This window comes from Chlorocebus sabaeus, chromosome 12 (assembly GCF_047675955.1).
Source record: "Chlorocebus sabaeus isolate Y175 chromosome 12, mChlSab1.0.hap1, whole genome shotgun sequence".
Taxonomy (NCBI): domain Eukaryota; kingdom Metazoa; phylum Chordata; class Mammalia; order Primates; family Cercopithecidae; genus Chlorocebus; species Chlorocebus sabaeus.
The window spans coordinates 44,561,696-44,588,365 of NC_132915.1; the positions used below are offsets into that span (position 1 = coordinate 44,561,696).

General features: G+C 39.0%; 1 protein-coding gene across 5 annotated transcripts in view; it reads right to left on the reverse strand.

Annotated features, from left to right (window-relative positions):
• Positions 1 to 26,670, reverse strand: part of TTC39B (tetratricopeptide repeat domain 39B) — a 145,020-nt gene that overhangs the window by 73,537 nt on the left and 44,813 nt on the right. The window contains exon 1 of one of the 5 annotated variants that reach the window (XM_007969200.3): positions 12,771 to 12,999. The exons of the other annotated variants lie outside the window; for them this stretch is intronic. The gene's annotated coding sequence lies outside the window, so the exon portion shown is untranslated. Of the gene's footprint in view, positions 1 to 12,770; positions 13,000 to 26,670 lie in introns of those variants that run through there. 5 annotated transcript variants of the gene reach the window in all.

Consider the following 26,670-nt stretch of genomic DNA (forward strand, 5'->3'; position numbering starts at 1 on the left):
TTTTACCAGACATATAAAGACAAGCTACTACCAATCTTACTGAAACTATTACAAAAAATTTGAGGAGGTGCAGTCACTCCATAACACCTTCTATGAATCCAGTATCACCCTGATACTAAAATCAGACGACACAACAAAAACAGAAAACTACCAACCAATATCCCTGATGAACACAGATGCAAAAATCCTCCACAAAATACTAGCAAACTGAATCCAACATACATCAAAAATATAATTCACCACAATCAAGTGAGCTTTATTCCAGGTATGCAAGGATGGTTCAACATACGCAAATCAATAAACTAAAAACAAAAACCATACAATCAACTCAATAGATACAGAAAAAACAATTGATAAAATCCAACATGCTTTCCTGATAAAACACCTTCAACAAACCAGGCATCAAAGGAACATACCTCAAAATAATAAGAGCCGTATGTGACAAACCCACAGCCAACATCATATTGAATTGGGAAATGTTGAAAGCATTTCCCCTAAGGATGGAAAAAAATGTGGGCACCCACTTTCACCACTTTTATTCAGCATAATACTGGAAGTCCGAGCCAAAGGAATCAGACAAGAAAAAGATATAAAAGGCATCCAAATTGGAAAAAAGGAAGTCAAATTATCTTTTTTCATTGATGACATAACCATACACCTAGAAAGCCCCAAAGACTCCTCCCAAAAGACAGAAAACCCCGAAGACTCCTCCAAAAGACTCCTAGACTTGATAAACAACTTCGGTAAAGTCAAGATACAAAATCAACACACAAAAATCAGTAGCATTTCTATATACCAATTATATCAAGCTGAGAACCAAATCAAGAACTGAATCCCATTTGTGTTAGCCACAACAAAAATCCTAGGAATACATTTAACCAAGGAGGTAAAAGATCTCTACAAGGAGAATGACAAAACACTGATGAAAGAAATCACAGATCATACAAACAAATGGAAAAACATCCCATGCACATGGACTGGAAGAATCAGTATCATTAAAATGACCATATTGGCTGGGCGTGGTGGCTCATGCCTGTAATTCCAGCACTTTGGGAGGCCGAGACAGGCTGATTACTTGAGCTCAGAAGTTTAAGACCAGCCTGGGCAACACGGCAAAACTCTGTCTCTACAAAAAATACGAAAATTATCTGAGCATGGTATCACATGCCTACAGTCCTAGCAACTTAGGAGGCTTAAGTGGAAGGATCACTTGAGTCTGGGAGGCATAGGTTGCAGTGAGCCAAGATCACACCACTGCACTCAACCCAGGTGACAGAGTGAGACCCTGTCTCAAAAATAAGAAAGTATTTGCAGACTATGCCTCCGACAAAAGACTAAAATCCAGAATCTATAAGGAACTCAAACAACTCAACAGGAAAGAAACAACCAACCCCATTGAAAACTGGGCAAAAGGCCTGAACAGATATTTATCAAATAAAGTAATACAAGAGGCCAACAAACACGTAAAAAAAAAAATGCTCAACATCACTAATCATCAGAGAAACACAAATTATAACCACAATGAGATATCATCTTACACCAGTCAGAATGGCTATTATTAAAAAATCAAAACACAACAGATGTTGGATTACCTGTGGAGAAAGGGGAACACTTGTACACTGTTGGTGGGAACAGACGTTGCTTCAACCTCTATGGAAAACAGTATGAAGATATCTCAAGAAGCTAAAAATAGCACTACCATTCGAGACAGCAATCCCACTACGTGGTATCTACCCAAAGGAAAAGAAATCTTTATATAAAAAAGACACTTGCACTCATACATTTATCACAGCACTATTCACAACAGCAAAGCCATGGAACCAACCTAGGTGTCTATCAATGGTTGAATGGATAAAGAAAATGTGGAATATATACACAATAGAATACTATGTAGCCACAAAAAGGAATGAAATCATCTTTGTAGCAACTTGAATGGCGCTAGAAGCCATTATCCTCAGTGAACTAAGTCAGAAGCAGAAAATCAAATACCACCAGTTCTCACTTCTGAAAGCTAAACAATAGGCACACATGCAAATAAAGATGGAAATAACAGACACTTGGCACTCCAAAAAAGGGGAGGGAGGATAGAGGTAAAGTTTGAAAAATTACCTTTTAGATACAATGTTCAATATTTGGGTGGTGAGTACGCTAGAAGCTCAATCCCCACCATCATGCAATATACCCATGTAAGAGACATGCACATGTACCTTCAAATCTAAAACTTTAAAAATAAAAAATGGTATCCACCAGAATTATGAACTGCAGGACTCTGACACACCACTGGAAATCTATTGCCTAATATTATTGGCTACCTAAAAAACATTTGTCTTTCTTACTAAAAAAAAAAACTGCTTGCCAGACCAAATTCTAAACAACGATGATTCCTCAAAGAGCTGTTCTCAGGGCCAATGATCAGAGGAAAGAGGAGGTGCTGCTGCTGACAATGAGAAAGCAAGAAGAGCCCAAAAATAAAAAGATACTCCCCAAGTATCATTTTACTGCCAACTCCAATCCCATTTTGCCAGGCCTGTCACCAGCGCTTTCAGAATCAAAGGAATATACTTTCAATTTTTTCTCTCCACTCTGGCCCTGTTCCTTAAGAAGGAAAAACTAAACAGTTGAAAAAGGCCAAAGGGCAGGCACCAACAAGGATATAACTGTTCTATGAAACGAGAAACTGGCGAATTGATAAACTAGATAATCTTCTCCCTAAATAATCTACGTTTAGACTTCTTACAAAGCCTTCCTCAATCAAAACTATAACCCTTAGTATTATCTGTAGGGTGTGGGTAATCTTTAGATTCTTTGTAGTTTTCTATGGTTTTTTTTTTTTTCAAAAATGATAATGCACTATTTTAACAATCATGAAAAAAGTTAAGCACATATTTTGAGTAATTTAAGTCTATATTCATGAAGGGAATATTCAAATATTAATTTAAGGAAGCACCCTCTGATCATCCCTTTTATATCACACAAAACTCAAAATAGTTCTCCTAAGAAATATGCAAGAACAGTATAATTTATTATTTTTAGCCCTCTCCACATGAAGAACTCAGAATACATCACTACTCAATATGTTTCTCATGTTATTTTAGACCTTTTAGAAGTCTTCCAAGCTTTCACTACTTTAAAAAAGTCAGTTCTGGAATGTGGTTTTTCTAATTTTATCTTTTCTATTTCCTGCATTTAATAACATGCTTCAATAGGTCTACTATTATATTCCTGAATTGCTTTCAAACTTATTATTTTATGCACATTTACCATCTCAATTTGGTCCTTAATGCATCTACCTTTGCTAAAAATGAACTATGATTCATGCCTTATTGAAGGAATCAGCCCTCACAGGAAGCTAAGAAATGGCGCTCTCACGAGTTCTCTAATATCAGCCTTGTTTCCCATCTTTGGCAGATGAGAAAAAAGCAGCACACGAGGGCCATGTAAATGTGATATTTGCCAAGTGTCCCTTAGCTCTATATGGAAAATGGAGAATGACAAGCTCATTCAAACAGATGGATTCATAACTGTTTGAACAGCTTCTCTCAAAAGGTACTTCCCCTTTATCATGTGTTTTACATTTGTATCAGAAACTGGGATTAAAATAGAGAATGCAAGGCAAAAAAAAAAAAATCTCTGCAAAACAATGAAACTGGGAAAGAGAGCAGTGAATGGACCATAATTTAAAAAGATAACGCTCTAAGTGGACAACTTATATTTAGTAAACTAAAATTTAATTTTTATCCATAAACATTTAGGAATGCCATATTCCAGGCACGGTATCAGATGTTAAAACGCACAAAATAATAGCATGCCTGCTCTCAAAGATGATACCTGAGTGAGAATAAATTATAAATTCCTGAATCTGAATCCAAAAAATCTAACTGAATAAAAACAGGATAAAAGAGATGTGACTTAACAACATGGTAAAAAGTTGCGAATTATTTTAAATGAATTTATGAACACAACAGAACATGAATACTGATACAATTTAAGTTGTATTAAGAAAACTATAGCACCTAGAATGAGGAAAATAGCATCTTTCCTAAGTTTCTTTTAATTAACTCTTTTTTTTTTTTTTCGGAGACAGAGTCTAGTTCTGTTGTCCAGGCTGGGGCGCAGTAGTGGGACCTCAGCACACTGTGACCTCTGCCTCACAGGTTCAAGCAATTCTCCTGTCTCAGCCTCCCAAGTACCTGGGACTACAGGCACACGCCACCACCATGCCTGGCTAATTTTTGTATTTTTAGTAGAAACAGGGTTTCATTACATTGGTCAGGCTGGTCTCAAACTCGTGACCTCAGGTGATCCACCTGCCTCGACCTCCCAAAGTGCTGGGATTACAGGCATGAGCCACCGCACCCAGCCTAATTAACTCTGACTTAAAAATATAATTATCTCTTAATCAAGAGTACAAACTTCATAAAGGCAGCATTGTATCGCAGCACCTAGTACAGTGTCTTCCAGGTAATAATCTTCAATAACACTGTGCTGGTTGACTGAATAAATAAAGGAGCAAATGAAGGATAACATCATTCTCCTCTAGTCAGACCAGTCACACCTGGCCTACCTGATATTCTAGACATACTCTTTTAAGAATATCAACAACAGGAAATGCAGGCCAGGCACGGTGGTTCATGCCTGTAATCCCAGCACTTTGGGAGGCCAAGGCAGGCAGATCACTTGAATCCAGGAGTTTGAGACCAGCCTGGGCAACATAGGGAGACCCCATCTCTACAAAAAATACGAAAAATTAGCCAGGCATGGTAGTGCATGCCTATAGTTCCAGCTACTCGGGTAGCTGAAGCAGGAGGATCGCTTGAGACAGGGAGGTTGATTGAGGCTGCAGTGAGCTATGATCACATCACTACACTCCAACCTGGGTGACAGAGGAAGACCCTATCTCAAAAAAAAAAAAGAAAGAAAGAAAGAAGAATTGGAAGACAGCAGAGAAAAGAAAGGAATACGAAAGCTTCATTCACTAGAAAGATTTTGGTTCACCTTCTAGACCACCTTCTCTGGAGCAAAATCCTACTCTCAACTGACTCAAAAAATACATAATAATGTGTATACATAGAGTAATAAAACAAATACGGCAAAATGTTAAAACTGAATTAAGGGCATTCAGAAGTTCTCTGTTACTCTTGCCCTTTTTCTGTAAGTTTGGAATTATCACAAAATTAAAAGTTTTTTTAAAAGACAGCTTATTGGCATGATGATCCTGTAACAAAGGGCAGAGGCAGGGATTAAATGTGAATGGCAAGTGGATCTCAGCCACCTGTGGGACAACCAATGCCAGTGGAGAATGCCAAGTCCTTGGGCCATAGGCACACCAACAGTCCAGAAATCCTTTGGTGGCAGACGCAGCAAGGAGAGAGGCCAATGCAGAGACAACAGGATGGGGCCCTCTACCAGGTAGCAGTCCCCAGACAGAAGCCATCCCTACACCACCTCTTCCTGCACCCAATGTCATGTCAGAAGGAGGAGAGAGAGGGGAAACCTTTTAAGAAGGAAGATATAAGACCGATACATAGTTTAAGTTTTACTTAACTAGGCATTTACCCCTCCCACATCTCTCAGAAAACCTGAGTCACTCCAAAAGAGACTGCTGGAAATTTGAATGTAATTTTTAACTGACCACTTAATGTGCTTTTCTGTCCTCAATGGGGATGAAAGTTCCAGAGCAAAGAAGAACAGCTGAAAAAAATAAAAGCACATTTTCATATAAAATACAAAGCATGATTCAGACCCTACTCATTGAGGGGCAGAACAAGATGGCAGAATATAAGGTTCCACTGATCATCACCCCTGCAAGGAGACCAATTTAACAACTGTCTACAGATAAAAAGCACTTTCGTAAGAACCAAAAATCAGGTGAGCACTCATAGTACCTGGCTTTAACTTCATATCGAAGACGCTATTCACTAAGAAAATGGAAGGCAGGCTGGGTACGGTGCCTCACACCTGTAATCCCAGGGTTTTGGGAGGCTGAGACAGGAGGATCACTCGAGCCCAGGACTTCCAGACCAGCCTGGGCAACATAGCAATACCCCATCTCTACAAAAAAAAATAAAAAATTAGACGTATGTAGTGGCATACACCTACAGCCTTAGCTACTTGGGAGGCTGAGAGGACAGCCTGAGCCCAGGAGTTCAAAGCTGCAGTGAGCAGCACTGTGCAGTGCACAGGCTGTCGCCCAGGCTGGAGTCTCTAAAAACATTTTTTTTTTTTCCATTTAAAAAAAATTTTATAAAGAAAATGGAAGGTAGTGCTTGCTATCTCTTTCAGCAAAAGAAACTACTCCAACAGCTGCTGTTTTCCTGGCCCACAGTCATAGCAAATTACTGACCAAGTTGGAAACTTAGAACCAGAGCCTGTATCTTTTCAAATTCTTTCCTTAGGCAAGCAAATCACACTCCTTCACATTATTTAAAACAAACAGCAATGGAATGTTGGACTGGCAAGAGACAGGCACAGCTCCTGTTTCATTTTGCTAGTTTTCTTTGCTGGTTTTTTAAATTAAAAACAAACAAAAATCCTTTTCCTGTTGGAGGATTCTCTTATTTCTGACCGAAAACTTCTTACCTAATCTATGAATTATCCTTTCTCACCACATGACTGGAGGGTGATTTAGGAGAAGGCATGCTGGGACACACAGCAGACCACTGTGTTCCTGTCCTAGGTATGCCAGTCCCTGGCGGGCAGTGTGGCTTTGCACCACTCCCTCACCTCCGTGGGCCTCAGTGTCCCCATCTGCAAAAGCAAAGCAGCAATAACAACACCTGCCCTATCTCCCTCCCAGGGATACCACAAGGAAAGAACGTGCTCCATTTTGTAAAATCACTTTTTAAACTGAAACATCACATCAATGTAAGGGAATGAAGTTGCTGATGTTATTAGAGGAGTTATACAGGAGTATAGTGGTGCTGATGTTATTAGAGGAGTTATACAGGAGTATAGTGGTGCTGATGTTATTAGAGGAGTTATGGGAGCCAAGAACTTCCCATTAGACAGACCATTATATTCCTGCTATTCAGCAGTTCTGCTTAATGCTTCCTGCAGTCATGGGGCAGACGCCACTGAGGCAGCATTTGCCATTTGCATTGCATCCCTCCATGTTGGAATGAGATATTTTCAGACGTAGAGCATATACAGGTTTTCAGTGGGACACTGAATGGGGCAGACATTGCCTTTTCTTTTAAAAGATCACCATCTAAAACAAAGAGTAACAAAGTTTTTCTAAAGGTAATTCTAACAACTTTTCCTTTTATTCGCCTCATGACCCATGAGAGGAAGAAAAAAAATAAAGGCTTCCGAAAAGTCATTTTCTCAGGCTAAATAGTAAGTTTCTTCTGTGGGTTCTTTGGTTGGAGTTTACAACTCATCGTATAATTATTGGTCTACTTTTCAATTACAGTGAGTAGCTTATGAGCTTCTTAAGGACAGGAACTGTTTCTTAATCCAGAGATGTTCAATGACTGCTTCATGAATGAATGACATTCTTCCTGATACAATTAGCCCCTTGCATCAAATACAGTCTTCCTACTTGGCATTTTATGTCACATATGTAGATCATGAAAAGTACCCATGAATATTTCATCACAGAAACCTTCATTCACAAACAAGCAGCTTTCAGTAAATATAAGGGCTCTCCCCACAAACATCTATTAGTAGGAAAAACAAACAAAACTGAAGAAGGAGCATATAAATACTCAAGTAATTAAACTCTAGAGTTTTTCTTTAGTTCTTCAATATGTGGCTGTTTCCATAGTTGATATGCTGTATTTATTCAGCCTGTGGTATCAAGCAGGCATATGAAATGGTTTTGCTATGCAGGGATGCTATTACTTTAAAAAATAAAAACAAAAACACTTAAGCTAATGTTAAGGAGGGGTGATGGTAAATAAACGCTATATATTGGGTCCTGGTTTGCCGGATTGAAGGGCTCAAATTCTGTCCCAACTACTAACTAAGAAAGCAATGACTACAGCCCCAAACTACAAGAGAAATTCAAGTCTTGGTTTCATACTTTCCTGCTTTCTAAATTACAGCCACCTATAATGACTCGAAATAAAATATTCTATAATCCATTAATCTAGAATGATCACCAAAGAAATCCATTCATACCACTTGGTCACTAAAGACTTTCCACACCTGTAGACTGATAAAACATCAAAAGAAAAGTAAGCCATGCATGAAATTCACATGAAACTCGTGTTGTTTGTTCTTCTGCAATTACCACCTAAGACTCTCTGGCAAAGTCAGAGAACTTGGGTAGAATGGCACTGTTAAGTCATTTCTTACCAAAATAAATCACCAGGCCAGGCGCGGTGGCTCACGCCTATAATCCCAGCACTTTGGGAGGCCAAGGCGGGCAAGATCACCTGAGGTCAGGAGTTCGAGACCAGCCTGACCAATATGGAGAAACCCCGTGTCTACTAAAAATACAAAATTAGCTGGGTGTGGTGGTGCATGCCTGTAATCCCAGCTACTAGGGAGGCTGAAGCAGGAGAATCGCTTGAACCTGGGAGGTGGAGGTTGCGGTGAGCCAAGATCACGCCATTGCACTCCAGCCTGGGCAACAAGAGCGAAACTCCATTTCAAAAACAAATAAACAAATAAATAAATAAATCACCAGAGTCACGTAACATCTTGGTTAACATCTTGATGGTAGTCTTCAGAGGGGTCTCTAATACTCACAGGCCTGTCTTGTCTAACTTGTTTATCATGTCTTCAGTGAGGACACAGTAAATATTCTAACTATATATGTTGATAACACAGCCCCAGGATGAATAGTTCATATCATGGTCACCAGAGTCAAGATTCAAATAATCTTGAAAAGAATACAGTCATCCCTTGGTCTACATAAGAGATTGGTTCCAGGACCCCTGAGGATACCAAAATCCAGATGCACAAGTCCTTTATATAAAATGGCATAGTATTTGCATATAACCTATGCACATCCTCCCATATACTTTAAATCATCTTTAGATTACTTACAATATCTAACACAATATAAATGCTATGTTTTATTGTATTATATTGTTTTTATATGTATTATTTTTAATTGTTGTATTGTTATTTTTTCAAATATTTTCCATCCACAGTCAGTTGAATTCTCAGACGCGGAGCCCACAATATAAAAGGCTGACTGTAATCCTAAGAGGAACTCAAGGAGAATAAAATTGTTACAAGCAAAATAACAATAATCCAAGTACAAGATGAGGAGATTTACCTTAACAAAAATTCAAATCTAATTCTTGGGGTTTTAGTTGAGAAGTTTAAGGTGTGTGACTTAGCTGGAAATAGAGAGAAGGACAGAGACCAGTAATTTGGCAAGTGTGATAGATTATAAATGGCCACAAATTCTTTGTCACCCTTTCTGTCAAGAAGTGAGGTCTACGGCCCCACTCCTTGAATCAAGGTAGTCTCTGTGACTACTTGACCAATACAATACTGTGTTAGTTTGGGGTCCAAATCTTAAAGACTAGCAGTTGCTACTCCTTGTCATTTGGAATACTAAAGCTTAGAACCACATTGCCATGCTGTGAGGAAGCTCAAGCAACAACATGGAGGAGAACAAAGCCCCTGACCAACAGTTCTAGCTAAATTCCCAGCTGACAACCAATACTAACTGGCCAGCCAGGTAAGTGAGCCATCATAGCAATGGCTCCTTCAGCTCCAGCTGAGCCACCCCAGGTGATTCCAAGTTGGCAGAAATGAGTCATTTCCTCTGAGACCTGCATAAACAGCACATTCATAAGCAAATAAATTATTGTTATTGTTTTAAGTCTACTAAGCTCTGTGGTGATTTGTTACACAGCTATTGATATGTAGCACAGGAAACATTAACAGAAGAACATTACTGCATCATGAGAAAAAAATGACCCATTTGCACTTTTGGCTGACCAGACTAAATTAGAAATAGTGTCCAGTTTTGGTTGTAACCATCTAGAAACTATGACAGGTCAAATGCAAAGAGATCAGAATGGAGAGAAGCATGAAATATGTCACAGGAGGGAGAAGTGACATAACTGAGGACATATCTTGGGTATACAAAGACCCACCAGGGACTGGTAGGGAGAACATTTTACATATTTGAAAGACTACTTTGTAAACACACAACAGTGGTTTTATCTTAAGATCAGTGGGTAGGAGGCTGTGAGGGAATTTCATCTTCGATAAGGAAGACTTCATTCTAAGGAAGAACATTCTAACAGTCTTTCAGAAAGGAAATGGACAAATGGCCTTTAGAACAAGATGTGCTATAATCTCTCTCCTGAAAAGTTACTCCCTACCCTCAATTTTCAAATTTGCAAGAATTCCAACTCATTACAGGAGACAAATGCTGTGTATAACTCTGAACATGCCAACCCTATAGGGAACTGCTCATGTTGGTGAACAGCATTCTGGACCTAAAATTCAAGAAACCCTTAATTTTTCCATTAGCATTCCTCTTCTAGGATGTATGTTTTCCATGTTCCTTAACTGGCCTGCCACTGAAGCATAATCTGCCCATAAGTGCAGTCCTGAACTTTCTAAAGTGAACCAAAGACAAGTGTATATGTGCTGTTAACAAGTAGAAAGCAAGTGCAAAATGTTAGGAAGACCTCTGGGCATGAGGCAAAAAAACTAAGCATTTTCCTGTCTCATGACAGCATGATATTTAGGAGTACACTGTGGCTTTAGGAGAAAAAAGAAGAAAAAAAAGGAAAAAACAAAAAAAGGAGGAGGCTCCCTCAACCAAGCTATGACTAAGGGACATAATCCAACAACTTCGATGAGCACAGACTTGCCAACTTTTAGCATGATGGAGTTACAATCAGCATTCTGAGTGACACTAGGCAACTGAGTTAGCCTTTGTGCACCTCGTTTTCCTCATTTGGAAAATGCAAGCATTAAGGTCAATCGACATGGTTGCTGTTGAAGATTTTTTTAAAAGTCAAAAACAGATTTACCATGGGTACTGGGCCTGGCATAGAAGACATTTTAAAAATAATCTAGTTTGTTTCTTCTCCAGTAAAATTGGAAATTGATGACAGAACATTCTAACATAGCCAATTTTCCTTCCTTTCCCACTAAGATTCTGAGCTCCTCCAAAGCACAACCATTTCTTACTGACCTGCACTCGACACTTACTATAGCACTGACCACAAGCTTGCTGAACCAATTAACTCATTTCCAACATCTTTCCAGCTTAAGCATTCTAGGGATCTGTAGCTTCAGATCGGGGGCAGAACCAGTTGCAAGTATTTATATGTCCTATATGTTTGGCCACAAAGTACTTACACTTCTAGGTGAAAAATTAACACAATTTTAATGAAATTGGGTAATCAGTTTTTTAATGTCTTCTTCATCTGCTAAAAATATCTGCTCCATGAGGGCAGATACAATATTTTGTTCAGCATCATATCCCCAGAGCCTGGCAAGAGCTTCATAACAGATGTAAACATTTTTGAATGAATGAATGAATGAATGAATGAATGAACAAATATAAGATCTTTGCAAGTCTAAGTAAGGCAGAATTTCCTAATTTTAGCAATCCTTCCTAATTAAATTCAAAGTTGCTGCATTTAGGTATGACAAAATGTTTAAAAATAAAAACAGCAGATGTTTGATCTCTGGGTGGTAGAGAAAATTTCTTTTTTTTAAATCCTTGATTTATTTTACCCTGCAGGAAGTCAACCAAAATACTGGCACCCAAAAAGCTCATATAATATGTCAGCCTAAGTCAAACATATTCTGCATCTACAAAGATGACTGGTACCAGTTGGTGTTTAAAAGTATTTTGACTACTGATCTCTGAACATATCAACTTTTAAAAATCATTTCAGCTAATGTAATTTTAAGATAAAGGAACAAAATCAGTAGCCAAATTATATGAATCCGTTCACTAAAATAATACGACTTTTATTCAACAAAGACAAATCAGGAACATATGGGGGTTATGGTGAGAATCGAAAATTAACCTGTCTTTAGAGAATGCTCAAAACTCACTCACTAATTCAGCAAGGATACAACTGTAGCGTCCAGGAAATTCCAAAGGGGGAAAATGGGACACGATGACTAAGGACAGATGTTTAGACTTCAGGGTCTGCGTCACAAAAAAAAAAAAAAAAAAAAAAAAAACCAGCATTGATTCTGATGCACAATTTTAAAAGGTGGCCATACAAAGGTCACTTTTTGGTAGCTCACATTTACTGTAATCTGCTACAAAGAGACCACTAAAGCCAGCACAGCAAAGTCAGAGGTGAGGGTCTAGGACAATCAACACATGCTATTTCTGAGGACAAGCCACTTTACTAATCTCTAAGGTTCTAATCACCCTAACAAAACAAAGCAAAATCCTATAATGAAACCAGCAGAGGACATAAGACAAACAGTAAATACAAAGTGAACCAGCATCATCCTGCCATTGTTCTGCAGCAGGAGTCTCAGCCACCCAGCCGCACACCTTGCAGCAGCAATAAACCAGCCATGGCATCCCGGGAAGACCAGATCCTCCGCAGCAGCAAGTCACACTATTTTCTCCAATTTCAGCACTCACCTTAGGAAGTTTTAAAAAGGTAGGGGGAAGGTTAGAGGGCAAGCCAAGCAGGCTTGACATGAAGCTCTTAAGGAAGACAATGTCATCTAACAAAAACTGCAGGCTCCAGTGAAATTTAACTGGGGTTTAAAAAATTTACATAGTCTTCCTTAAATTAAAACCTCATAGATTTAAAGAGAACATTTGAATCATACCCCCAGGAACTGCTAAATAGATACAACATACTCACAGATTTAGAGCAGCTGTAACTTTGGAGGAATGAATACAGTCCCACTATGAAGATGTCTTTCCCTCTCTTCTACCAGATTTTTTTTTTTTAAGCCAACAAAAAGAAGAGAAAAATCCTCAATTTTAAAGCCAACAAAAATCCTCAATTTCTATTTTATTCCTTGGTCTCCAATGAGACTCTCAATTCTCAGGCACAAGCAAAGTAGTTGCCGAGGCAGCTGACAGCATCCCAGGGCTTTCCAGGGCAGAATTTAAGACATGTCAGTTAAAGTGGCAGCTACACTCACTGCTGTAGCGGATGCTTCTGCAGGAAGGGATGCCGGGAGATTTTTTTCCCCCAGTCTCTGCTGCAGCCTAATTCTAATCCATCACTGTTTAATTATCTAGAGAAACAGGCAAGGAAAATACAAATGGCCTGGATTTATAAAAACCACAGAATATTTTCATGATTTTTCATCTAATCCAGGGATTCATCCCCTATCTAAAAAAGGTCAATTAAGGAAAAAAAAAAAGAATGATCTCTTTTGTCTTAAGGAAAAATGTAGGCTGTTATTGCCGACTTAGACGTAGATTTTATATCATGGACTTTTAAAAAAATACTAAATAAGAGAAAATTAATTTTTCCCCAAAGTTTTTAGATGAATGCACAAAAGTTAAATTAGCAAAGGGATTAAACACATATATGACATGACAGTCATACTAACATAGTTGGAAAACCCCACTTTTAAATTAATAATTGATCAACAATATTTGAAGTGGTTTTGATGAAACTTGAAGATAATAGGCAGAGGAAATACTAGTTCAAAGACTCTAAGATAGAACACAGTTCTAAAGTTCAGCTGTACTTTTCTGGTTTAAACAGATAAAAGCACTCCTGGGGAATAAGGTGGTCGCTGACTTCACAAATTTCTTATCTTGCCTCAAGGGCTCTTGCACATGCTAGAACTGAAACTTCTTAGTATAGGACTCACTAATTTTTCTGATTATAAAAGTAATACCGGGGCCAGGCGCGGTGGCTCATGCCTGTAATCCCAGCACTTTCGGAGGCTGAGGCGGGCAGATCACAAGGTCAGGAGTTCCAGATCAGCCTGGCCAATATGCAGAAACCCCATCTCCACTAAAAACACAAAAATTAGCCAGGTGTGGTGGCATACACCTGTAGTCCCAGCTACTCGGGAGGCTGAAGCACAGAAACCCCATCTCTACTAAAAACACAAAAATTAGCCAGGTGTGGTGGCACACAACTGTAGTCCCAGCTACTCGAGATGCTGAGGTAGAAGAATCTCTTGAAAACGGGAGGCAGAGGTTGCAGTGAGCCAAGATCATGCCACTGCACTCCAGTCTGGATGACAGAGCGAGACTCTATCTCAAAAAAACAAAAAAGAAAAAAAGTAATATCAGGTAAAATATTGTGGTATTTCCAAATTATAAAACAGTACATTCCTTAGAAAGGGCTAAAAAACAAAGAAGAAAATTAAAGCCAGCCATAATCTTATAACCCAGAGATAATCACTCTTAATGTTTTGCAATAATGTACTTCTAGAGTTCTTCCCCTCTGTATATACATGTACATGTACACACACACCCCTCCATATATATATATATACACACACACACACACACACACACACACACACACCCCTCATGTGGAGGGGACAAGACAGTTAAATGTATCTTTGATACTACTATTTTAAATTACCCTTTTCACACAGAATTATGTTATGATTATTTACCCAAAAATGTACCCTATAGTTAACCACCCATATTTCTAAAAGTTCAAAAGAGCATATGCAATGACAGTCCATTTATATCTGTATGCCTACTATGTGCCAGGCACAGCACACATGGTCCCTGCTCCCCTCCTGCTCTCAGTCCAGTTGGGGAGCCAGATATTCACCAAATGACAGCAAATATCATGTGTGCTGTACTACAAAACTACAGATTCTTTAGAAACATGAAAAGACCTGGTGTTGTGAAGGTCAGGCTTTTTCAAGGAAGGAAAAGACAACTGCAAGCCCAACTGCAAAATTATTTGTAAAGTGCATTTCACACATTCATTTTTCCATCAGTACAAATATCTCTCATCTAATTTTTCTTTTTTCCTTTCAAAATTAAGTCCAGCTTCCAACTACATTTTTGTGAATAATATGTAACATGTAAGAGAATAATTGATCTAATGTGTACCGATCTTAAGTATTTAATCAATTACAACATATCCTTTTAGAAATTACAAAAGGTGGGCCACCCACATGATGTTAGATATCCCTTAAATGGTCAGTTACTGTAGGTTTCTTAGTAATCTCCAACGTAAAATGAAACATGCTCAGAATCTCATGAAGCTTTACGAGATTCCTTTGAGAATACTGGACTCTTATCCTCTGAGATATTGTCAATATCTCTTATGACACTTTGATGAGGATTTTTTTACATGACCCTTTTGGTACAATCTAAGAGGGGGAAAAAAGTCCAAATCATTTGTGGATAAACTCTGCCTTAAAGAGCGTAACTCCCCAGACTCTTTTATTGTGGGTTGCACATAGTGACCTCCTAAGACTGCAACATGGAAAGGGGATAGAGGTGAGGGGTAAGCTGTGACTTCGCAGTGGAAAAAAACCTTACAAACAATATCCCAGCCAGGCAATCAAGGGCAACAACAGTGATAAATCATGTTGATAGTATGTATTCTTGATAAAATATGATGAAAATGACACTTTACCTCTCTGGGCTTCCTCCTCCAAACCCATACATAACCCCAGTCTAACCATGAGAAAAATACCAGACGAATTCCAACACGTACAAAATTCCTACAAAATACCTAATCAGTAGTACTCTTCAAATCTGTCAAGGTTATCAAAAACAAGGAAAGTCTGACAACTGTCACAGCCAAGAGGAGCCTTAGGAGACCTGACAACTAAACATCCAGTGGTCTCCTGGATGAGACAGATCCTGTAACAGAAGAAGGAGGATACTGGCCAGGCGCCGTGGCTCATGCCTGTAATCCCAGCACTTTGGCAGGCCAAGGCGGACGGATCACCTGAGACCAGCCTGGCCAACATGGTGAAACCCCGCTCTACTAAAAATACAAAAAATTAGCCAGGCGTGGTAGCAGCCACCTGTAATCCCAGCTATTTGGGAGGGTGAGGCAGCCACTTGAACCCAGGAGGCGGAGGTGGTTGTGAGCCGAGATCGTACCATTGCACTCCAGCCTGGGTAATAAGAGCGAAACTCCATCTCTCTCTCTCTGTCACACACACAAGACGGGCACGATGGCTCACACCTGTAATCCCAGCACTTTGGGAGGCTGAGGCAGGCAGATCACCTGAGGTCGGGACTTCAAGACCAGCCTGACCAACATGGAGAAACCCCATCTCTACTAATAATACAAAATTAGCCAGCCATGATGGCTCATGCCTATAACCCAGCTACTCGGGAGGCTGAGGCAGGAGAATGGCTTGAACCTGGGAGGCAGAGGTTAAAACGAGCCGAGATGACGCCACTGCACTCCAGCCTGGGCAACAAGAGTGAAACTCCATCTCAAAAAAAAAAAAAAAAAAAAAAGGATATTAGGTAAAAACTAAGGAAATCTGAACAAAGTATGGACTTTAGTTAGTGATGTGCATCCAAAATGGTTCATAAACTGTAACAAATGTACCATACTAATGTAAGATACTAATCATAGGGGAAACTAGGTACAGGGTCTGTGGGAACTCCAGTATATTTTCTACTTTTCTGTAAATCTAAAACTGTTCTTACAAAATTGTCTATTAAAAAATCATCTTTTCAAGAGTTACTTAGCTTTTTCTGATCACTAATAAAATATATTCCATAAAAATTCTGACAATACAAAAAAATTATATAAAAGGAACTTTTCAAAAATTGTAAGTACCCTGTAATCTCAACACACTGAAATAATCAATCCCAAACATACCATATGTATGTCCTTGCACAGGCTTCATGCATACATACACAGATAAACATATATGCATTGTTCCACCCCACATGCTATTCAACAGGTGCGGTAGTCTGAATAACGGCACCCAAGGTTATCCAGGCCTTAATACCTAGAACCTATGAATGGTACCTTATATGACAAAAGAGACTTTATAGATATTAGGGATCCTGAACAGAGTCATTATTGTGGGTTATTTGAGTGTGCCCTAAAGGCAATCACAAATCTCCTTACAAGAGGGAGGTAGAGAGACACCGAAAAACAGAAGGTGGTGGGACCACAGAAGGACAGTGATTTGAAGATGCTATGCTGCTGGCTTTGAAGATGCAGGATGTGGCCATGAGCCAATGAATGCAAGGAATGTAGCTCCAGATGCTGGAAAAGGCAAGGAAATGGATTCTCCTCTAGAGCCTCTCAAGGGAGCATGGCCAGGGGACACCTTGGTTTTGACATAGTGAAACCCATTTCAGACATCTGACCTCCAGAACTGTAAGAGAATAAACCTGTATTATGTGAAAACACCAAGCTTTAATCTGTTATAGCAGCCATAGGAAATTAATATAACGGCCTGACTGACCTGCATTCTTTTTTTTAATTGTCTGCTTATGTCCCTTTGCCAATATTTTCATCAAAGTGTTTTCTTTCTGGATCTGTTTGCAGTGTAACCTTCTTTCATATATGTTCAAAATCTCAGTTCATTATCTTTGAAATGGGTTTATAAGCGTTTTGTCATAACAATCAAAACTATCACTCTTTTTTCCTGTTGGTGCCATGTTTGAAACACACTTCTCTACCCAAAAAAGATAGAATTATTTGCCTTAAATTTGCTCTTAATATTTAAACAATAACATCTCCAACTATTGTCCTTTATTACTAAGAACCATACAAAGCAATACATCCCTGCACATGTGTCCCTCTCCCCTTTGCCCCTGGCCCCTGGCCCCTGGCCCCTGGCTCACTGTCAACATTGAGACTTGACTGGAGAAAAAATGTGGACTCGAGACTTCTTGGACACTCCCATGCCATACCCACACCCACTTTGTCAAGTCTGTCCCCTAAAATAGCTTAATGCCTGATGTAAAGGATGTGTTCAATAAAGGCTTTTTAAACCTGGAGTATCTATGAATTCATAAAACTAGCATTAAAAAAAAAAAAAAAAAAAAAACCATGCAATGCAGGCATCCTTTCCTTCCTTTTCCCTGTTTTGATGGGGCAGGTCTCAGAACTGGAAAATGAGCCGGGATAACACTCACTTTTATTTCTTAGATATTTGTTAGATTTTTTTTAAATGTATGCTTTTTTTCACTCTTTAAAAAGTAATTTTATAGTTTAAGGGAGCCATTGTGAGACTGTATGAAATGGCTATATCAAAATGTGTTACATCTTGAAAGAAATAATGCTTTTACAAAAACAGCAGTGCTCTTCAATATATTATATGTATATACTATGTTACGTTTGCTTTACACGTTGCAGTTTTACAAAATGCTTTCAAAAAAATTATTTTGTAGGTTAAACACATATTACCAAATAATTTTTACTTATATGGGATTCTCTGAAAACGTATCCTTATATAAGTTACATAACTAAGTTCTGCTGAAAATATAGGACCCATCTACTGTACTGAGACAAACAGAATGTATCATTTAAAATACACGTTTTACATAGCCAATCACAGGCTTAATTTTCTTACAGTGATTACCTAAAATTATTTTAATCAAAGCAAGCTACACATTATGGGTATAATTTCTTTCAAAATAGGCTGAAATTTTTAAATGGCAAAGAATCCCTTAAGCCAATGGGAGATCTGACACACAGAACTTTATACACACACACACACACACACACACACACACAGACTTTTTTTTTCCCCTGCATAGAAGTCAAGTTACTCTTGCAGAAAACTTTCCTATCTACTAAAATAAATAAAAACCAAAAGCTTATAGCTGTATTGCCTACAGGGGAGACCAAAAACTATGCCCACACCTTTGAAAAGGTTAATTCATCAGAGCTATATGGAGTTTTAACATTTTTCGTTCTAACTATAACATTCTGCTTACAAGGTAATTTTAAAAGATGCTTGCTGGTATGAATATTTTCATTGTAGACAATAAAAATAAAATAAATAACATAGAAATTACTTTATACAGTAATAAAAGTTATATGTAAATCCTCAAATATCTCTTCAGTTTTAGGCAATTTCAGGGTTCTTCCAATTTGTTGGTGGCTATTAAGTCTTCAGACATATAGCATGTATGGTACTGAACTATACATTACTCAAAAATGTACCTAAACCAAGTATCACTATGCCTTTGAGGAATTCTATTCTCTGGTCAGACAATAATGTTCTACAACCAGAGACAAAAGGGGGAAAGAGGGAAGAAGGAAAAAGAAAGGGGACCAGAGAGACCGATGAATTTTCAGAACACAAGCAATGAAGAAGTTTGGCACATTTCAAAAGACAAAGCGCACAAGTATCTGCTTTTGGGTGTTTTATTAGTCATCTTAGGTTCCTATTTTTATCATGAGGTAGATGAAAAGGGAATGGATGAAGGCGTCAGAAAGAAAAAAAGGATGTCAGGTAAAAGAGGGTAAAAAGTTAACAAAAGGCAATGAGCTCACTGTATCCTTTAAGATTCTGACAGCTCATTTATACAAACTTCAAGTGAAAAGTGAGTCAGCCCATCAGATAAAAATGGCAATGGAGACACCAACAATTATGGATAGTGTTTACTATGCCCAAACATTTGGACTTTATTTAATTATGTATGCATTTCAGTTTACGAACACAATCAGCCACAATCTTTTTAAAATGTGTATTCCAAAAGATCCCTTAACTAACTATTTGAATAATCACAGCAATTATCATTGTGCCCTATACTCATTAAGAACTCAATGATGGCTAGATTTTTTTTCTTTAATGTACTGCAAATCCTAGCAGTCTACTCTGAGGATCCATCTATATTTTCTTAATAGTACATGCTATGGTTTAATGTTTGTGTCCCTCCAAAATCCATATGTTGAAACCTAACCCCCAAGGTGATGGTATTAAGAGGTGGGGCCTTTGGGAGGTGATAGGTCATGAGGGTTCCACCCTTGTAAATGGGACTAGTGCCCTAACAAAAAAGCTTGAGGGAGTCTCTTTGTCCCTTTTTGCTTCTTCCTTTTTTTTTTTCTTTCCCCTCCCTCCACTATTTTTGGCTTCCTTCTGCCACATAAGAACAAAAAGAAGGCACCATCTAGGAGGAACGGGCCCTCACCAGACTCTCAATCTGCTGCCACTTTACTCTTGGACCTTGCAGCCTACAAAACTGTGAGGAAATAAATTTCCATTGTTTATAAATTACCCAGTCTAATGGATTTTGTTACAGCAGCCCAAATAGACTAAGACAGTATATTAATTTCACACATTCATTTTTCCAACATATATATACCGAGCACCTAGTATGTGACAAGCATGGTGCATAGGTGCCAAGTACACCATGACAAGCAAAGTAGAGCAGACCCATTATTACAGAACTTAAACCTCAAAAAAACAGATGATCAAAAAACAAATAACAATTAACTGCAAAATGAGAAATGGAGTGACAAACACAAACAAGATGCCAAGACAGAGAAATGGGGGAAGAGTAACTACGTTGGTGGAGTCACTGAGAAAGTGGGAGGACACACCAGCTGAGAGTGGAGGATGGCCAGCAAAAAGCCCGGAAAAGAGTTAGGGTAAATACGCTCCAATCCGAAGCAGCACGACAAAAAATTGCATAAGGCCAAAAAATTGGATAAGGCTTGTGGCTGGAGGGTCACGCATGAGGGCAAGAGTTGCCCTTGATGAGGCAGAAGCAGTATGTGGGAGCCCAACCACCTCAAGCCTTATGAACAAAGGTAGATTGGGGCTTCAACTTTTTTTTTTTTTTTTTTTTTTGAGATGGAGTCTCGCTCTGTCACCCAGGCTGGAGTGCAGTGGCCGGCTGCTCACTGCAAGCTCCGCCTCCCGGGTTCACGCCATTCTCCTGCCTCAGCCTCCCGAGTAGCTGGGACTACAGGCGCCCGCCACCTCGCCCAGCTAGTTTTTTTGTATTTTTTAGTACAGACAGGGTTTCACCGTGTTAGCCAGGACGGTCTCGATCTCCTGACCTCGTGATCCGCCCATCTCGGCCTCCCAAAGTGCTGGGATTACAGGCGTGAGCCACCGCGCGGGGCCGGCCGGGGCTTCAACTTTAGACATGAAAACTCATGGATGGATTTTTAAGCAAGGAAGTGACATCATCCCATTTAATTTCTGAAAGGATCACTCTTGTCCTGATTCACACAAACATACTGTTAAAAAATAAATGAGACAGTTGGAAAAATTTGAGCACTGATAAGTTACTGGATGGATATTATTACATTTTAGGTGTGATAACAGTCTTGTGATGTTTTTAAAAAGCAACCTTTGCAAGCTAAAATACAGATAAAATGATGTCATATAAAGCATATAAACTATAGCTCTATATCAATGTTAATTTCCTGATCTTGGTATCTGAATGGTAATTATGAAAGAGACTGTCTTTGTTTTCAGGAAATATATTTTAATATATTTAGAGGTAGAAATAAATTATCATGTCTAGGGTTTGATTCCAAATAATCTGGGGGTGGGATATGGATGAAATAAGATTGGCCTTGAGTTGACAACTATAGAAGCTAAGTGATTAGTATATAAGGTTCGGTTTAGTATCCTCTTTACTTTCTGTAGATGTTCAAAATTGGTCATATTAAAATTCTTTTTTCTTTTTTTTGAGACAGAGTCATCCTCTATCGCCCAGGCTGGAGTGCAGTGGCGTGATCACAGCTCAACACAGCCTCGATTTCTGTGGCTCAGATGATCCTCTCACCTCAGCCTCCGAAGTAGCTGGAACTACAGGCATGTGTCACCACACCTGGCTAATTTTTTGCATTTTTTGTAGAAAAGGGGTTTTGTGATGTTGGTCAGGCTGGTCTCAAACTCTTGGGCTCAAGCAATCCACCTGCTGTGACCTCCCAAAGTGCTGGGATTACAGGCATGAGTCACTGCACCCAGCCCAAATTATCTTATTTTTAAAAATAATTTTAGGCTGAGCATGGTGGCTCATGCCTATAATCCCAGCACTTTAGGAGGCCAAGGCAGGCAGATCATCTGAGATCAGGAGTTCCAGACCAGCCTGACTAAAATGGAGAAACCCCGCCTCTACTAAAAATACAAAATTAGCCGGGCGTGATGGCAGATGCCTGTAATCCCAGCTACTCAGGAAGGCTGAGGCAGGAGAATCGCTTGAACCAGAGGTGGAGTTTGCGGTGAGCCCAGATCGTACCACCGTACTCCAGCCTGGGCAACAAGAGCAAAACTCCGTCTCAGAAAAAATAAAGTAAGATAACTTGGGCTGCTGTATGAAGAATAAGTGGGGTGCAGTTGGAAAAGTGGAGGGAGAGAACAAAAGAAGCAGGAACACACATTAACCACTAGCCAGCTCTTAAAGTAGTCCAAGCAAAATCGTATAGTCACTTAAGCTAATGTAATGGAGTGGAGAGAGAGGAAAGTGAACAGATGGGAAATATATTTTGGAGGTAGAAATCATCAGACTTGGTAATGTGGAAATTAAAAGAAAAGAAAGGAATCAAAGATGTCTCTCCCAAGCTTCTGACTTGAACAAATGGGTGGATGGTGGGTGGAGACATTTACAGAAAAGGCAAAGTTTTCAGATAAACAAAGGAGGTGGATACCAAGAGTTCAGTTTGGGACATAAAAATTAATGTGTTTGTGAAACGTCCTAGTGAGTGATCAAAGAAGCAATGATTGGACCTCTTTCCCATTACAACTATCAAAACAGCCAAAGACAGCAGCAGGGAGCAGCAGCCATATCAAGTAGGTTACTTATGGAGGAGGCAAGGAACTCAGTGTAAGAGCAAAGTCCTGGCTTTCAGACACAAGCTAAGCATTGCTACCAGGGTGAGAGGGTCAGAGAGGATACTGAGCCTGCAGCAAGGCAACCACAATCACAAAGGTCCTGCTCCTGGGGGTTCACTGGTCATTCACTTTGCACCAAGAACACCCCGACCATGACTCAGTCTTCCATCTCTGCTGGGACCTCCTTGGTAAGACGAGATCATTGGACCAAAGTGTTGCTAAGGAGCTTTCCTTCAGAGGCTTTCCTTCAAGTTATGAAATCTTGTCACTCCTTGTAGTGAAAAGAAGCATTTATAGGATCTATATCTTAAAACATGTACAACACAGTACAACACACATTCTCATTCCCCCTATGAACTTATATGAAGAACTTCACAGTGGCAGGTCTAAATACAATAGCAGACCATTAGAGTAGATCTAATAGGACAAAAGAAAATACAAAGAGAAGCCAGCCAAGTGGTAACAAAAACAAGGAAAAAACACCAGGAATGCTGTTTACCTTGAGCTTTTTAAAGAACTTTTATTTCCATTTACTGTATCATTGACTCTATGACACACAAATTTTCATCATGGAATATCCCTAACCCCAAGATACATCTTAAAATTGACAGCAACTTTGACTGCCCTAAATCAGTTATGTTCTCAGGGAGAGGATCTGCATTTGCTTCTGCCAATTACCTGAGGACACCACTAACCTGATCCACTTAAAGTTAAATAACCTGCCTGAAGTCGTTGGGGGGTGACACCATTTATATGTACTCAGACTCCAAACCAGCTTACAATTCAAATTCTACAGAGCGTTAAAAAGTCAAACATAGGTTCACCATACAACTCACCAATTCCACTTCTGTGTCTGTATGACAGATAATTTAAAACATGTTCATACAAAGACTGTACACAATTGTTTACAGCAGCATTATTCACAGTAGCCAAAAACTGAAATGACTCAAATGCCCATCAACTGATGAACGGATAAATAAAATATGATATATTCATAACAATGAAAATTATTCAGCCATAAAAAGCAATGAAGTGCAGACGGTCCCCAACTTAGTACGGTTCAACTTACAATTTTTCAACATTATAATGGGTTTGTCAGGGCATCCAATGTATTTTCACTTACTATATTTTTAATTATGATGAAGTTATCAGGATGTAACCCCATCATGAGTCAAGGAGCATCTATCTGTATTAACACATTCTATGACATGTGTAGACACAAAATAATACATATTAGATTATTCTATTTATATAAAATATATACGAAAATTAAATTAGTGGTTGCCCCAGCTAAGGGTGACAGAAATTAGATTAGTTAGTGCCCCAGCTAAGGGTGGGAATAGAGAAAGACTATAAAAAGGCACAGCTTTCTTTTTCAGATGATAAAAATGTTTTGAAGTTAGATTGTCGTGATGGTTCTATAATTCTGTAAATACATTAAAATGCATTAAATTGTATACTTAAAATAGGAATCTATATGAGATATAAATTAATATTGCAATAGAGCTGTTTAAAAACATTATCTGGGTGGAGAATCTCATTAGAGGGTTTTTTTCCCCCTCCCTACCTAATAACAAGGTTGAAATATACACATTTCCTTGCTGTGCCTTCCTGCATGATGATTTTATTTTTCCTTTCCTTTATGCAAGGTCTCCTTAAAATTCCTCATTGTGTTTTTTTCCTTCCTTAAGAATATATAAGATAACAATATCAATGGCATCTTAGATCTAATAAAATAACTATCGACTTGGTTAAGAAAATCAAATTAAGAGAGGACAAAACTCCCTTTCCAGACTTGAGTAACATTTATATTACCTGCAGGGAAAAACTGGAGCCAAAAAAAACAGCAGAGAAAAATGAAAACAAATCTAACTCTGCCTGGAGTCACTATTTATAACTTAACCACTCTGAAGAAAAATATCAGATGTTTTCCAACTATCATTCACCGATATTCACCCTTAATTAAAACAGACAGAACTATTGTATCACCAATTGATCTAACCTAATGAGGAAAAGAAAATGGCCCTAAAGGCCTTACCTCACTCTAATCTACAACTTATGGTTCAAAAGAGAAGGTGTGGAGAAGGAAAAAGTTTGTGAGAAATGTTATGATACAAAGTATTTTTATACTACAGTTGATCTTAGACAAAAGGCCAAGAAGAAATCAAAATATTTTTATTTCCATTGTAAGCTTCTAATTACCTGGCTAAAAATATCTGCCAATTTCACCTTCTACAGGTAAGTACAAATTCAAAGCAGTTCTTGCAAACAGACACATTCATCTCCACTGTATTCATACCACCTCAGGACTCTACTGAACACATATGGATTTCTGTGTAAGGATAAATTCAAAATTCTCATAAGATGCTCTGGAATATGAAAGACCACTGCTGAGAATATATTAAACCTGCATCTGCTCTAACAGTCTTTGAATGTAAGTTTGATCTGTCTCCCCTGACTTCTCTAACCTACCATGAAAAGAAAAAATTAATCAGTGCCCAACCAGGCCTTCCAGTTAGATTTCTGTCCCACTGCCCACAGTGGTTTTTATGAGAAAGAGGTTAATCAAAAATACCACCAGCCAGGTACAGTGGCTCATGCCTGTAATCCCAACACTCTGGGAGGCAAAGGTGGGAGGATCACCTGAGTCCAGGAGTTCAAGACCAGCCTGGGCAACATAGGGTAACTGTGTCTCCACAAAAAATAAAATTAGCCAGGCGTGATGGCACCTGCCTGTAGTCCCAGCCACTTAGGAGGCTGAAGTGGGAGGAGTGCTTGAACCCAGGAGTTTGGGACTGCAGTGAGTTGAGAACACGCTACTGCACTCTAGCCTGGGAGACAGAGTGAGATCCTGTCAAAAAAACAAAACAAAAACAAAACACCAAATCACGATGACTATAAATGGTTAGTCCATTCTCCCCACTAGACAAGACCAAGAATCCTCCATGACCCAACTTCGTTTGTGTCCAGGGCCCCACTGGTGTTTCAAACTCACTGCTTTGTGCTCTGGCCACTGTCCTCAGAGCTGTTCACCCAGCATGTCGCCACCTCTACCCTCTGCACTGGCTCCACCAACTGAAATGCCACCCACCCCTCAAAACCCAAAGCAAATGCCAGCACCCCCATCTCCCAACCAAAAGATAGCTTTCTTTTGGAATTCCCAAAACACTATATTTACTCTTCACATGCCATGTCACAGTTAATTTATCAAGAGACTTATTACATCCACCACTACATTGTCAGAGATGGCAACCGGGTACTAACACTGAGAAAAGAGGACACTCCATCATCAGAGCACTGGAAGTGCAAACCAGCATGGAACTGTTAAATCAGGAAGCAAGAGACTATAGCTAATATAGAACTGCATATTATTGTGACAAATTTCTATATATCACGCGATGGGTCTAATTTACAATTGCTCCTTAAGAGGTCACTTCCTTATGCCAAACAAGTCATAAAGTTCACAAACTATTTTAATTTTTATTATTATTATTATTTTTTTTTTTGAGATAGAGTCTTGCTCTGCCGCCCAGGTTGGAGTGCAGTGGCACAATCTCAGCTCACTGCAACCTCCGCCTCCCGGGTTCAAGCGATTCTCCCGCCTCAGCCTTCCAAGTAGCTGGGATTACAGCCCATAAAGCCCAGCTAATTTTTGTATTTTTAGTAGAAATGCGTTTTTGCTATGTTGGCCAGGCTGGTCTTGAACTCCTGACCTCAGGTGATCCGCCCACATCAGGTGATCCACCCACCTCAGCCTGCTGGAATTACAGGCGTGAGCCATCGCACTTGGCCTATTTTAATTTTTAAAAAGAACATGGTCAATGTACCACTAACATTTTTTTACATCTCTAATTTTTCCTTCAGTTCTAAATGGTGGAGATTTTTGTATGATCTACCAGTTTATAAAACTAGCAATTTCTCAAAATAGTTAAAATAACACAATCATTACCACAAAGATCCAGAGGTAGGAAAAATCTATGTTGAGAGTGATAAATTCATTAGGCAGAAAAAGAAAAATAAGAAACAACTTCCTCT